Source organism: Mirounga leonina, unplaced genomic scaffold (assembly GCF_011800145.1).
Source record: "Mirounga leonina isolate KUSES-001 unplaced genomic scaffold, KU_Mleo_1.0 Mir_201, whole genome shotgun sequence".
In the NCBI taxonomy this organism is placed as follows: domain Eukaryota; kingdom Metazoa; phylum Chordata; class Mammalia; order Carnivora; family Phocidae; genus Mirounga; species Mirounga leonina.
Genome location: NW_023270504.1, coordinates 19,872,226 through 19,885,615, shown reverse-complemented (window position 1 = coordinate 19,885,615; position 13,390 = coordinate 19,872,226).

Here is a 13,390-nt window from a genome sequence, read left to right as displayed (position 1 = left end):
GTGGAAAAGCAAAGTAGATACTTTGTACCCTAGCATTGTGTCAACACTAATATACAAATGGTTTTGATGTGGATTTGGTGCTCTGTCAGTCCCCTGTGGTTTTGGATGAAGTAACTGCACAGAGTAATACACAAAAAATATACAATGGAACCTGAAAATAAAACTCTAACATATTTTAAAGTCAATTAATTAAATTGCATTGATTACTGATACCCTCTCAGAGACCTATGTAATTTCTTAGATCACTTCTGGGATACTGTCATAAGAGGCTACCTCTTTCCTTTAGTTCTCCCTGGGATTCATTCCCCCATGTCATTTGCCCGGTCATGGGTCAGACCTCCAGAGCATCCTTTCTTCCTTTCCTTCTATAGATCTTTAATCAGAATCTCCAATAAGCTCTCAGAAGTACTCAAAATTTCTCTTGTGCCAAGATGAAATTTTCTATCTCAAAGACCTGGATGGTGAATGGGGGTGTATTACTCAGGATTCTCCAGAGAAACAGAACCAATAGGATGTGTAAATTACATATAGAAAGACATTTATTTTTAAAAAATTGGCTCACATGATTATGGAGGCAGGCAGGTTCAAAATCTGCAGGGAGAACAGGGCTGGCAGGCTGGTGCCCAGGGAAGAGCCGTTGCTGCCGTTCAAGTCCAAAGAATGTCTGCTGGCAGAATTGTCCCTTGTTTGGGGGGAGGAGGTGGCCAGTCTTTTGTTTTATTCAACTGATTGAATGAAGCCCACACACATTACAGAGGACAATCTGCTTTACTCGAAGTCCACTGATTTAAATGTTAATCTCAGCGAAAACACCCTCACAGAAATATCCAGAATAATGTTTGGCCACCTGTCTGGGCACCATAGCCCAGCCAACATGACAAATGAAATTAATCATCATGGGGGAAACATTCTAATTAAGAATAAGGCACCAGGTTACCAAACATTTTCAGAAATAATTTAAAAGAAGCTCAAACAGTGGAAATCTTTATGTTTACAGTTGATACTTGGAGAAATAGACATGGGGGTTAACGTGAAAGATAATCTTGGATATCCTATGAAAAGACAGGAAGTTGTCAGAGTCCCTTTTATAGGGGAGCTTAATAAATATTTGTCAGATTCAATGTCTTAGGTAGGTTCAAGTTGAATTAAAGTGGTTAAGAAAATACTCTTAGGTGAAACTGGTCCAAATTTATGAATATAGGAAAGATGAGCTGCAGAGCTCTCCATTACCACTTAGGAATGGTTAATAGACAGCTACTCCACTCTGTGTTGGACTCAGCCATTATAATCCCTGTGCAAAACCCCATTAGCTTTGAGGCACAGAAGAATATTTCAGTAGGGCCTTGAAAGAAGGCATATGAAACTAAGAGGATATTGTGCAAGACTCCACCCTTAAAAAGGGAAGCTCTCTCTTATGTTTACTAAGAAATAGTCAGAATATGGGGCACCTGGGTGACTCAGTTGTTAAGCATCTGCCTTTGGCTCAGGTCATGATCCCAGAGTGCTGGGATGGAGTCCCATGTCAGGCTCCCTGCTCAGCGGGAAGCCTGCTTCTCCCTCTCCCACTCCCCCTGCTTGTGTTCCCTCTCTCGCTGTCTCTCTCTGTCAAATAAATAAAATCTTAAAAAAAAAAAAGAAATAGTCAGAATATACCAAAATACAGATAAAATTCCCTAGCAAAAAATGTGTACATGAGTTTAGAAAAAGACTAGATTTTAGGGAATAGAAAGGAATGGGGTAGAGTGGTAGGAAGCAGGATGAAAAGAGGAAAACTTGCTGGACATTTTGGAGTAGATTCTGAAGAGGGTTGATTCATTTTAAAGAGGTATTGCAGTCCAGCAGAGCAGGCAGCAGGTAGAGAAGGATGTACACTGATTAGGTGGAGCCCAAGGAAAGGAGTGTTTTGGAGTTCTACCTAGTGTTGTTTCTGAAAGGGAGACATGTGGGGCCTCCTCATGGGGCAGGAGGGTGACCATTAAAACTTGTATTGATAAACCACTGGGTGCTAGGTGCTGCACCTAGGGGCTAGGGAATGAAAGATCAAGCAGACATGTTTCCTTTCTTCATCTAATTTATAGTCTAGCCTGGGAGTAAGACTCATACCCAGAGAAAATGGAAGAAGACCCTCTGGGAGCACAGAAGAGATGGGAGCACTGGCACTTGTGGGAGGGTAGAAGATTTTCAGGTCTTCATCCCTTCCTCATGGTCCTTATCCCACCCCATGAGCAATTAGCTGACAACTCTTATGGATTTTACCTCTACTGCTTCTCTTACCTACCCAAATCTCCCTGCCTGAAAGGCCATTCCTTTGTTCCAGGCTCTCATTGCCTTCCATCTGAGTAACTGCAGGTGAGAAACATCCCAGTGTCCTCCATGTCTTCACCTACTCTCTCCAACCTCTCCTTTCTGCTGGTGTCAGGATGGGTGTTGATGGATGCTTCTCCGTCACTGCCAGCGAGTCAATCCAGGGCCAGGAGGACCAGAATTCCCATGTAGGATGCCAGTGCGAATGGGAGGTTCATACTCAATCATCTGGTTAACTGATGATGATCAACAAGGGCTATAGAGTGAGTCCCGAATAAAGAATGACTGTCTTCATATGGCAAATGAAGGACTTTATTATATTAAGAGATAAACTGAACAAGGGGTGGGGGGTGGGGAAACAAGAACAAACCGTTGAATCCTTCCCAATATAGGAATGGGTCAGGTTCCAAAAGCTATTTTCCTAAGTTGGTTGTTGGTTAAACTCAGAGCATATTTTTCCATAGACTCATTTCAGAATTATTTTGCTTATGATGTGGGCTAAAAGACTTTTGTAATCTAGCCTGGAAATAAATTTAATAATTATTGAACTATTATTATTTTTGATGGGAATGAATTAGTTTAAATTCTGAAAGCTAGACTCCTCTGTTACCCTTCTAAACCTTTCATGGTAAGAGGAGTGTATCTGATGGAGAATGGAATGGAGAGTAGATATATGGGTCCATATTCAGAAGACAAGGCAACCTGTGGGCCAGGGAATCCCTTTACCCTGGCATGTTCAGAGTTTGCCATTGAGTATAGAAGAACATGGTGTTTAGAATGACTCTGTTTGGCTGTAAACATACACAGTATGTAGTTTTTTAAATTGGGTGTTAAGCTGGAATGGCTTGCTCCATTCTCTTGGTCTCATGGCTCAAAATCAATCTTAATTTTCTCACTTATGTTATCATATCAATGACTTCAATCCAGTCTATCCAGGGACTTTAAAATGATTCAACTCCTTAGTATAGTAGTCAACATGCTTTCGGGCATTATGAAATCTTACTATTTTAGTCTGATTTTACAACTTCTCCTCCCTATTACAAAATGCTGACATAGGACATATATATTTATAAGTTTTAAGGTGAATCAAGATCCAACCTGCTTTGAGTATTTGGGTACAATTTTGCAATTGCTCTTGAGGTAACTAGGCATTGCAAAATCAAGTTTGAGTATTATAGTACAGGATTTATGAGGGAAGTAGATTATACTAATTAATCTGACATTTAGTCATCTTGTTTTTAAAAAAGTTAGAATCTTTCTGGCAGTAATATTTAAATCCAGATTTCTTTCCACAAGCTAAATTACCAACTTCACTTCAATATGGCATACTTGCACTGACTGCTAATTTCTTTCTCTAGAGTAATTCACATTCTTTACCTCTCATTGTATTTAATACTTGTCAGAGCTCCGGGAAGGACAGATAAAAGGTAAATGCAGACAGCTCTTAAATGTTCAATTTAAGTTCATTTCAGCTACGCATTCCCATGACCTTCCCCTGGACATCCCAATTCCAAGAGTTGCTCTTCCTGACTTGGAGGAAGGAGCTCTCCTTTCTGTGGCTAATGCCCACCACCACCATTTTGTGAATTTCATACTCTTTTATTTCCTCAGGGATGCTTTATAGATACCTCCTTTCTCCTTGTATCTCCAACTTCTCTCTCTACTGGAAATTTTCTTTTGTGGGTAAAATACGTGTAAATTTATCCCATTGTAAGTAAAACAAAACAAAACACTTTTTCCTATCTTGATACTTTACCTCTTGCTCTCTCTTCACAGGCGTGCTTATTGAAAGTGTGGCTTATTGTCTATGTCTCCACTGGGCCCCCACTTGACATTTGTGGGGCCTCAGGCAAGAGCACAAATGGAGGGCTGCACACGACATGTCTAAATATTTAAAACTTATATTATCAAGTTAACGAGCTGCTAAATAAATGTAACCTATTGTTCCACCTTGATGAATCCTGACCACCTAGAAGGTCAGGATCAAATTTAGAATTCTCAGAGTCCTTGCAGTTCTGGGGTAGAGCATGGTTTTGTAGGGGAGGGTTGGTACTAGACCTCTCATTCATAGCCTGCTTTCCTTGCTGTTCACTTCTGGTTCCATCCCTCATCATGAGGGACCCAGGGTGCATACATGGAGATCCTAGTCCACATATCTAAGACCAGTCCTCATTCCTTCCCTATACTGCAAATGGCTGCAACTCAGCCATTTCACCTTAGGACTGTGCACACTTGTGACATGTTTTGACCTCTGAATAGATTGGACTAGGCCCAGGGGAGGGAGGTCGAAAAGTGAGCATGGGGACCTTGGCAGGGAATTTGGGGTCCTGGATAATCAGAATAGAATCCTGAAGGAGAGTGCGGCCTCCAGTAGGTATGTTCCTTGGCCTCAAGCCCAAGGACTTTTAGTCAATGGGAGGGTGTAGTTGGAGGAGGGTCAGAGCGGAGCCTTGAAACCTCAGGCCCAGTGAAGTCCCCCTCACCTGGTCTCTAAGGGCACTGGCCTATCATTTTACTTCTCACTCCTTTCATGGCCGAATCAAGCCAATCTAATTCTACCCTCACCAGTTTCCTGCTCTTCTACAGTATCTTTAGATTCCATAGCACAGTCAATACTCTTAATCTGTATCATCTTCTTCCTCTCCTCCTCCTCCTTTTCTTGACCCTCTAGTCATTTTATCTCTGTGTTCTGCACGATGACTTAATTAAAACTCATATAATCAATCACCACTTATCTTGTAATGAATCTAAAATTTGCAGCTTGACTCAGACCAATTTTCTGGATCCAGGCCCATAAAAACTACAAATTCAACTGAACCCATTAGGTCCTGCCCCTTACTTTGTATTCCCAGTCTCAGAAAATAGCCACCTATCACTTAGATGCACAGGTCAGAAACCCAAGTGTCATTCATGATTCCTCCTACTTCATTCTTCACATCTAATTAGTAACTGTATCTTGTTGATCTAACTCTTAAATATTTCTAGGCTTTTCCCCTACATTTCCATCCCCTTTGCTGTGATACCATTTTAGACCTTTAGTAGCATTTTTAAAAAAATAGCTGAATAGTATCTTAAAAATTCACTGCTATAACTCACTTTCCACTCTGTTGCAAAAATGATTGTCCTAAAATGCAAATATGATCATGTCCTTCCCCTGCTTTTAATCCTTCATTGGAACCTTCATGTTGTTCATGATAAAATTCAGAGTCCTAAACCTGTCTATTGCAAACTTTTCTCCCCATGCCATTCTATCCTTGAGTAGAAACATACTACTTATACCATGCTTTTGGAAGTGTTTCCCACACACTATTTCTTTTCCCTGAAGATCTTTCCTTCTTCTGGTATCTGGCTACCCCCTTCTGATTCCTCAAGACTCAGCACATTCCTCATCCCTGAAAAGGTATGACTACCCTAGGCCCTACTGGGATGCCTTCCATCAGTGCTTACATAACACTATGTGCATGTTCCATCAGAGTATTTTTCACAAGATATTTTAATTGTGTCTTTAACTGAATGGGACCATCATTAGACTGAGCTCCACTGGGGCAGGGAACTCATCTTTCATATTCTTTCCTTCAGCGTTTAACATTATGCCTGGCAATTAACAGATGTTCAATATAATTGTATGAGGAGTGCCAGGGAAGGTGCTGGGGATATCACGATGGGTGACAGAGCCCATCCCCTGAAATGCTTACTGACTAGAAGGTAATGTCAATTACCAATGCAGGTGAGGTGTTGCTGATGCAGGAGGGAGGATGAATGAGGGAGGAAAGATACTTCTAGATGGGTGTTCCTAAGTCTTTTAGGGTCATTACATTTGATAAAATCTATTTCTGCAAAAATGTATATATATACATTATGTATATGTAATTTTTTTCATAAAATTTAGTATACTCATAAATTCCCCTGGAACCATCCATGGATTTCCTAAGTGGTTCACCCCTTAGGTCTGGTCAAGAGTTGCCTCTGCCTTATAGCAACTTGCTGTGGCCCTCATCCAGCTGTGTTCCATGGGCACATGCATTTCAGGAGCATTTCAGATGAACTCAAAGGATGGATACAGTTTTGGAAGTTGTACATATGGGAGGAAGGGGGAAGCTAGTTCAGAGGGATGAGCAAAAAAAAAAAAAAAAAGTTTAGGTATGGAAAAGCTAGCCAGTTCAAGTGATATGTTTGGAGAAGTAGATTAGGGTCTACAGAAATAAGGTCCTGACTCTCTGAGTTAGGAGTTTTAAACTGACTTGGTGGGATCATGAGGGAGTCATGTTTTTGAGGAGGGCGTGATATAATTTGGCAGATTATAGAGTGGGTTGTAGGGAAAGAAAAGAAAGGTGGGGAGAGGGCTGGGAAGCTGTTGCAGTACTTGAGGAAATAAGTAAAATGGAAGTAACTGGACACAGTGGTTGGGATGGGAAAGGAAGAGATGAATACAAAAGACCTGACTTATATGCCACAGGATTCAGCAAGAGTTTGAGAAGACATCACAGAGTATTCTGATTTATAAGACTGGATGGTGGGAAACTGGCCATGCTGTTAATGAAACAGGGAAGCTGGAGGAAGAATTAATTTGAGGGGGAATAAGATGAGCTCAGATCTGGACATGCTAAATGTAAGGAGCCAGCTGGATATGAAGGTAGCTCTCCCCTCCAAGTCTAAAAGGTTCTAGGATAATCTTGAAGGGTTCTATTCCAGAGTGGTCCTGGAGGTCCCTGAAGCACCTCAAAATAGAAGTCCTTAGGAGGCTGCATATTTCTCACATTTAAACTCTAGAGAGTTAAACTTTTCTGGGCACATCCATCATCCTGCCTGAACTCACTTGGGACTGACCCTTCTTATATTTGTTCTAATTCAGCTGTCTTCTCATTTAAAATTTTGCTTTTAAATTGTTTTATTGCCAAGTTTAGCTTCCTCAATTAGCATTATATTTTCTCTTTATGTTAGTTCCCATGCAGATCCTGTGGCCCTGTGGAGAACAAGGCATAGGGTGGGGTAGGCATGGAAGGATGACAAAAGGACAGGACATGGATTCGGGTCACACTTGGAGTTTTAATTTGGTATCCCATGAAACTTCTTGTTAAAATCGGATTTGCTTAAATTTGATTTTAAAAAATGTTGCCTTTTACTAAATTTTCCTTTTGAACATTTTTAACATCTGCTTTTGTTTTAAAAATGGTTGTCTTTTTTTTTTAAAGACATCTTTTACTTTTACCCAAACTTTCTTACCCCCTCACTAGAGACTTCTTTTGGGCAAACTATTTTGATGCTAAACCTCTGAACATCACTCTCACCAGTGAGAGATCTGGAATGATGTCTGGATACAGGTAACAGTGACCTGGCATGGACATTAGTCAGATGATTATGACAAAGCCCATGTGATACCAGGATGGATGAAGAAATACGAAAACGAGGGGCAATAATTTCTTCATATTCTGAATTAGTCAGATTATAGTCTGAAGAAGAGAACTACTCATTGTTGGTCACCACTGTTCAAAGGGATGTGAAGAAACTGGAGTGACTATAGAAACAAACAACAAAAATGATTAAAGGGTTGGAAAATATGTTCCATGATGAAAGATGAAAAGCTTTTTGATGTCTTGGGAATGGAAGACAAAGGTGGGACATGATTCTGAGAGGTGTTTTATAAGGGGATGTTTGATGGAGAAATAGGACACTAGAATGTATGATAAAGGAAGATTGTGAATAAACCTAAGAGAAGAAAAAAAATTCCCTCGTTTAGATAATTTAGGCAAGAGTCAACTTTTTACCCTTTCCTGTACCCTTGTCAGACATTAATAATTAATCACAACACTCTTTTCTGCAGTTTGGGTCAACCCTCAAACATCCTCAACCCAGAATTTCAAGTAGCCTCTACCACTCCTTTGAAACTACCTAGCCCTTTGAAACTTTTACATAAGAAGAAATCCATCTGCTACTCTAGCTGTAGACATTTCACTTTCTGATGGCTAGAGGTCTTACCAGATGATTTCTCAAAGATTTTTGCAGAACCATGGCTCTACTAAATAGTTTGCTTCATGAGTTTAATGAGAAATAGACTTAATTTATAAACAATAATAGATCTTGACCCTTTGAGCAAATTGGGACATAGTTGGAATGCTTTTAGTGAAGGAGTGGGGATTTTGCTACTAATTTAACAGAGAGTTGAGTTGTCTTCTCAAACAAGCTCTTCACAGACAGCCTTGAAGATCTCATAATGCTGATAAGCTTGAGCAACAAAAAAATATGTATGGATGGAACTAGTTATAAGGGAACAGTTTCTACTAGGACTGTCTTTTTAAAATGTACTATTTGACCCAGAAAAAAAAACATTGAGCTCTAGGTTGACCAACAATGCTGAATGGCTGAAGAAGGCATTATGATGCACTAATGAAGCTAATTGAAATTTCTGCTTTTTCTGTAGTTCTTTATGTGTTGTTATGAAAAAAACAAAACAAAACCAAAAAACCGATGAACAGTGGTATTCTGACACTGAGTCTCTGTGAGGTAAACAGTGATAAATGGCAGATCAGGAAGCTGAAGGGCAGAAATCAATACTTGCTGTTACTTGGTAGTAAATTATGAGAAGCTTTGGATGAAAGGGGACAGATATTGTTTTTCAAATCACACTGTTTGAACTTCAGTTGTTTATAAATTTCTTCTTTCCCTGTGGGTCTAAATTTCTATATTTGCCATATATACCCTAAACATATGGCGATATATATCAGGTCAATTAAAAAGGTGGCAGGTAACTCCACCTGTTAATATTTGAATTTTATTCTCTACCATCTGATTTCTCCAACTTTTCTAATGATGAATAGCAGAGTTGCTTTGTTAAAAGAAAGCTTTTGGATCACAAAAATGGATTAAAATAAAATAAAAGGAACTAATTGTGCTTTAAAAAAAACCTTAAGAATTTCCTGATGCTAAGTTTCAAGGGCAGCATCTTCTTTGGTGCCATTTGGCTCAGAAACACACATTCTGGAGTTACTAAATTTTAAATAAAAAAATAAGAGAGATTAAAAAAAAGCCATTTCTTCCAATGAGGTCAGCAACAATTTTTACCATATTTTAGACAAATTCACCATGTTCCGCCAAGTCACACATTTACATATACCAACCTGAAATTTCATCCCTGAAACATAATAAAGAAAACAAAATCAGTCTTCAAAGATGTTCTTGCTTTCTTGTTTTTTTTTTTTTTTTTTTTGTGGCAGTAGTTGACCTTTAGTGTTTATTGATTTTCCTGTCTTTTCCTGATTTATAATCCCTCCCTCCCTTTTTTAAGAAATGTATGCAACCCCATTGGAGGAGATGTCTTGCAGCCTGTCACTAGGGTACACGGTGTTTTTATTGCTGTTTACCTGAGGTAGCTACCAGGTGCTTTCGAGAACAAGCTCAGATGGGGTCTCCAGAGTCAAGATTACAGAGAGAATATAGCCACCACAGTGCCCCCTTTCACCCAGGAGCACTGCAACCACAGAGGGAAGGGTTGGCTCTTTTTGCCCCCGTATCCTGTGGGCCTACGGACTGCACGCTTACCTGACCAACCTTAGACCAGAGCTCAGAAGGAAGGGAAGCCTCCTGCCAGACTTGATAATGACTATTTTGAATAAAAGAGAGAGCGAGCATGGGAGAGAGAGCGAGCAACCAGGAGAGACTTACAGACCTTGGTGTTGTAAGGCAGAGAAATGAAATGATGGTTTGAGGGGCTCTGACTTAAGGCCAGATCATAAATACTGCCGAGACATGATCTAATTAACACCAAGTGTACCACTTTTGACTGTAAGTACCTTGAGGGCTTGTTTCATCAATTTTTCCTCCATTATTTTCCCAGACCCAACATATTGCCTGGCTCATAGTAGACATTGAATAAACATGCAGTGAACAAGTTAAATAAGAGAATAAATACAAGGATCTTAACTTAAAATGAAGGAGAAATGGACTTACATTAAAGCATCAGGGATATAGGGTATATCTGCAGGGGAATTTCTTGGCAAGGAATATTATTGAAGTCTCTTATTGGTTATTGAGGAAGTTTCATATAGTCTAAGGAGATGCATGGTCACAACAGAATTTCAACAATTCTGAGATGAGTTCCTTGGAGGAGGGCGTGGATTAACTATTCACAGGCTCTCATCCTTCCCTTGACTTTGAGAGTTCTGATTCTTAGGAAGGTACCTCTTTCTCTGCTCTCTCAACTGGCTGTGTTTATTTTCCCAGAAAATTCTAATTTCCTTATAGTCCCTGAAGTACAGAAGCCACTCATTCTGAAGTATTTTTGAGAATATGGTACTGGCAAATGCTTTTTCAGAGCAAAGATGATACCTTCTCAAACAAATTAATGGTGCTATCTACTGAGGTGCATGAAGGCCGAAAATGTGAGAAGGCCCAAAGACCTCCCTGCTAAAAAATATAGTGTATCATTATGTCCTGGTGTTAGCTAGCAAGTGTTAAAAAACAGAAGAAGTCAGAAGCTACTCCCACTTTCTTCTTCTTCTTTTTTTTTTTTTTGCATTGGCATCTGTTGACCTATATTGTGCATTCTGTGTAAATTCCATATGCCAGAGAAATTCAAGAGTAAAAAGGTCATGCGAAGGTAGAGTGTGGGTTGGAGAGGACCCAGAATAAAAGGATCCCAAATAACAAGACAGTTTATCAAGATATAAGCAATGATTTCTGATTTTTTTCAACCAGACAATAAATAAACCCAGAGGATGCTCTATCAGTCTTGGATCAATAAGGCATATTTTACAATAAGAAAAATAATACACTTCCCTTGTCTGGGTGCCTCTTGACTTCTTCTATCTTGGGGCTACCTGTGAGTTGGCAAAGCTTGCCAGCGGCTTACTGATGGACCCTTTAGAGCTTTGAGATCAAGAGCCAACCCTTAAGGAGTGCTACTTGTTAACCCAGTTAACAAATAAGATTCACATCCTTGTCCTAATGAGTGGCTGGTTTTCCAGTCTGTTATTTCACACTTTGACACTAGATGTCAGAGAAAGACTTAGCCTTCTAATTTGTGGGTCTCACCCTGCTTCAGCAGAAAAAAAGACTGCCTTGTGAGAGAAATCAGGTATCGAAAATTGGCAGATTTCCCACTGTGAGCCACTGGGGACACCAGGGTTTTTATGCCAAAACATCACTACCCCACTCATGTCCTGTTAGATGTACTTTCTATGCTATTAAATCCCATGTACAGAATGGATTAGATCAAGGTCGCTGCTTAGAAATAGATTTTTGGCAGGGGGTGGGGAAACGACAACCACCAATTTAGTCTTCCAATTTTACAAAACATATTCAATTTTACTTGGAAATAAAAGAAATAAAAGATATAACATGGTCATGCTCTTATAATCCTTTTTATTAGTGAATTAGGAAATAGCCAAACCAATTAGAAATTGCATGAAAGTCTTATAAGATCATTTTAATATTCTGTGGTAGTTCCTTTCATTTTGTAAAAACGGCATTTTGTTTTAAATGATATTAAGTAAAAATGCGGTTTTATTAGAGTTGTTATTTTAGTTATATTGCCAGATTCCCAAGGCTTTTAGCCCCTTAGCAGGCTTTCTGATGTCATAAAAAAATAGCGTGCTTTCTCATTACTAGGGATGGCACATTCAAAAAATTTTTCTTTTCTCTGTTTTGTTTTGTTTTTGACCTGAAAGAAGGCAATGTGAACAAACTGGAATCGGGCAAGACAGTGGTTAAGGACAAAGCCAGAAAAGGATATGTGGTTTTCCTCATCATGCACATTTTCCCCCCCAATTCCGAAGGGTCACGGCCATCGTGTTCTCAACCATCCTTTGGAAATAACTAGTCATCTACCCACCCAAGGTTAAAAAGAGCACTCTTACAGTGAAAGAGGGTTCACTCAGACATGGAGTAGCAGCCCTGCTGTGGAAGATATTCCAGGATTTCTCTTGGTGATTCTAGAAGCCATTATGTCATCATCAAAAATAGCATTATTAATATTGCATGGGTATGCCCTTTATTTATTTGTGAGCTGGGTGCTGTGGAAGGCACAGGGAACACGAAAAGGAAGAGACAGAACTTCTCTGAAGGCTCATGATGGAGACAGGAGAGAAAAATCATTCTAACACCCGTGACAATATTTACAATGATCGCTGGTTGTCATGGTCAGCAACCTCGACAGCCCCAGCCTCTTGGAACTTTCAGATAAAAGTTGATGTGGACAAATAATAAAAACAATTTCCCTGTGAAACTCAGATTAGAGGATTACTCAGACAGGATTAAAATATGGAGGGCTGTCAGTACCATTAATTATGGATTTATTGACTGATTTATTGATTTATTTTTTTAAAAATCACTCATATGGCACATACTATGAGCCAGGCATCATTCTAAAAATTTTGTGACTATCAATACATTTCATCCTTAAAATAACCCTGCTAAATAGGTACCAGTATTAGTCCCATGTTACAGATAAGAAAACTGAGGCACAAAGAGGTTAACTGGCTTGCCAAGTATTGACAGGTAGGGCCAGAATCCAACGGGGCCTGTCTCACCTTTTCTTCTACCCAACCTGAACTCCTACCTAATAACATGTGCTTTTTCTCTTCTACCCAGAAAGAGCACTGTAGGGTTTAACAGATTATGATTTTGCAGTCAGTCAGATCTGTGTGTGACTCTTAGCTCTGCTACTTAATAAATGTGAATTTGGGACAATTTTTAACCTCTTTGAGCCTAGCCTTTCTTATAGGGAATAATGATAACCATTTCCCACAGTTGTTGGGAGAATAAAAGGAAATATCATAGTAAGATTACATAGATTCGATAAATGCTCTTGCTTCCTATGGGAAAGCCAACTCCAATCACCCCCACTGATTCTGGCCTGATGATCATGCCCAGTGGATTTCTTCCCATTCTGCAGAGGGTTGACCTGTGTAACCAGTAGGATATTGCAGAAATGTCAGAGTGACTTCTGAAGCCAGGTCATAAAGGATATAGCAGCTTCTCCCTGGCTCCCTCCTTGATCAGCCAGTCTGGAGAGAGCCAGCTATCACATCCAAGGCCCCTCAGGCAGCCCCAGTGGAAAACTCCACATGGTGCCAGAAGCCTCCCGCCAATC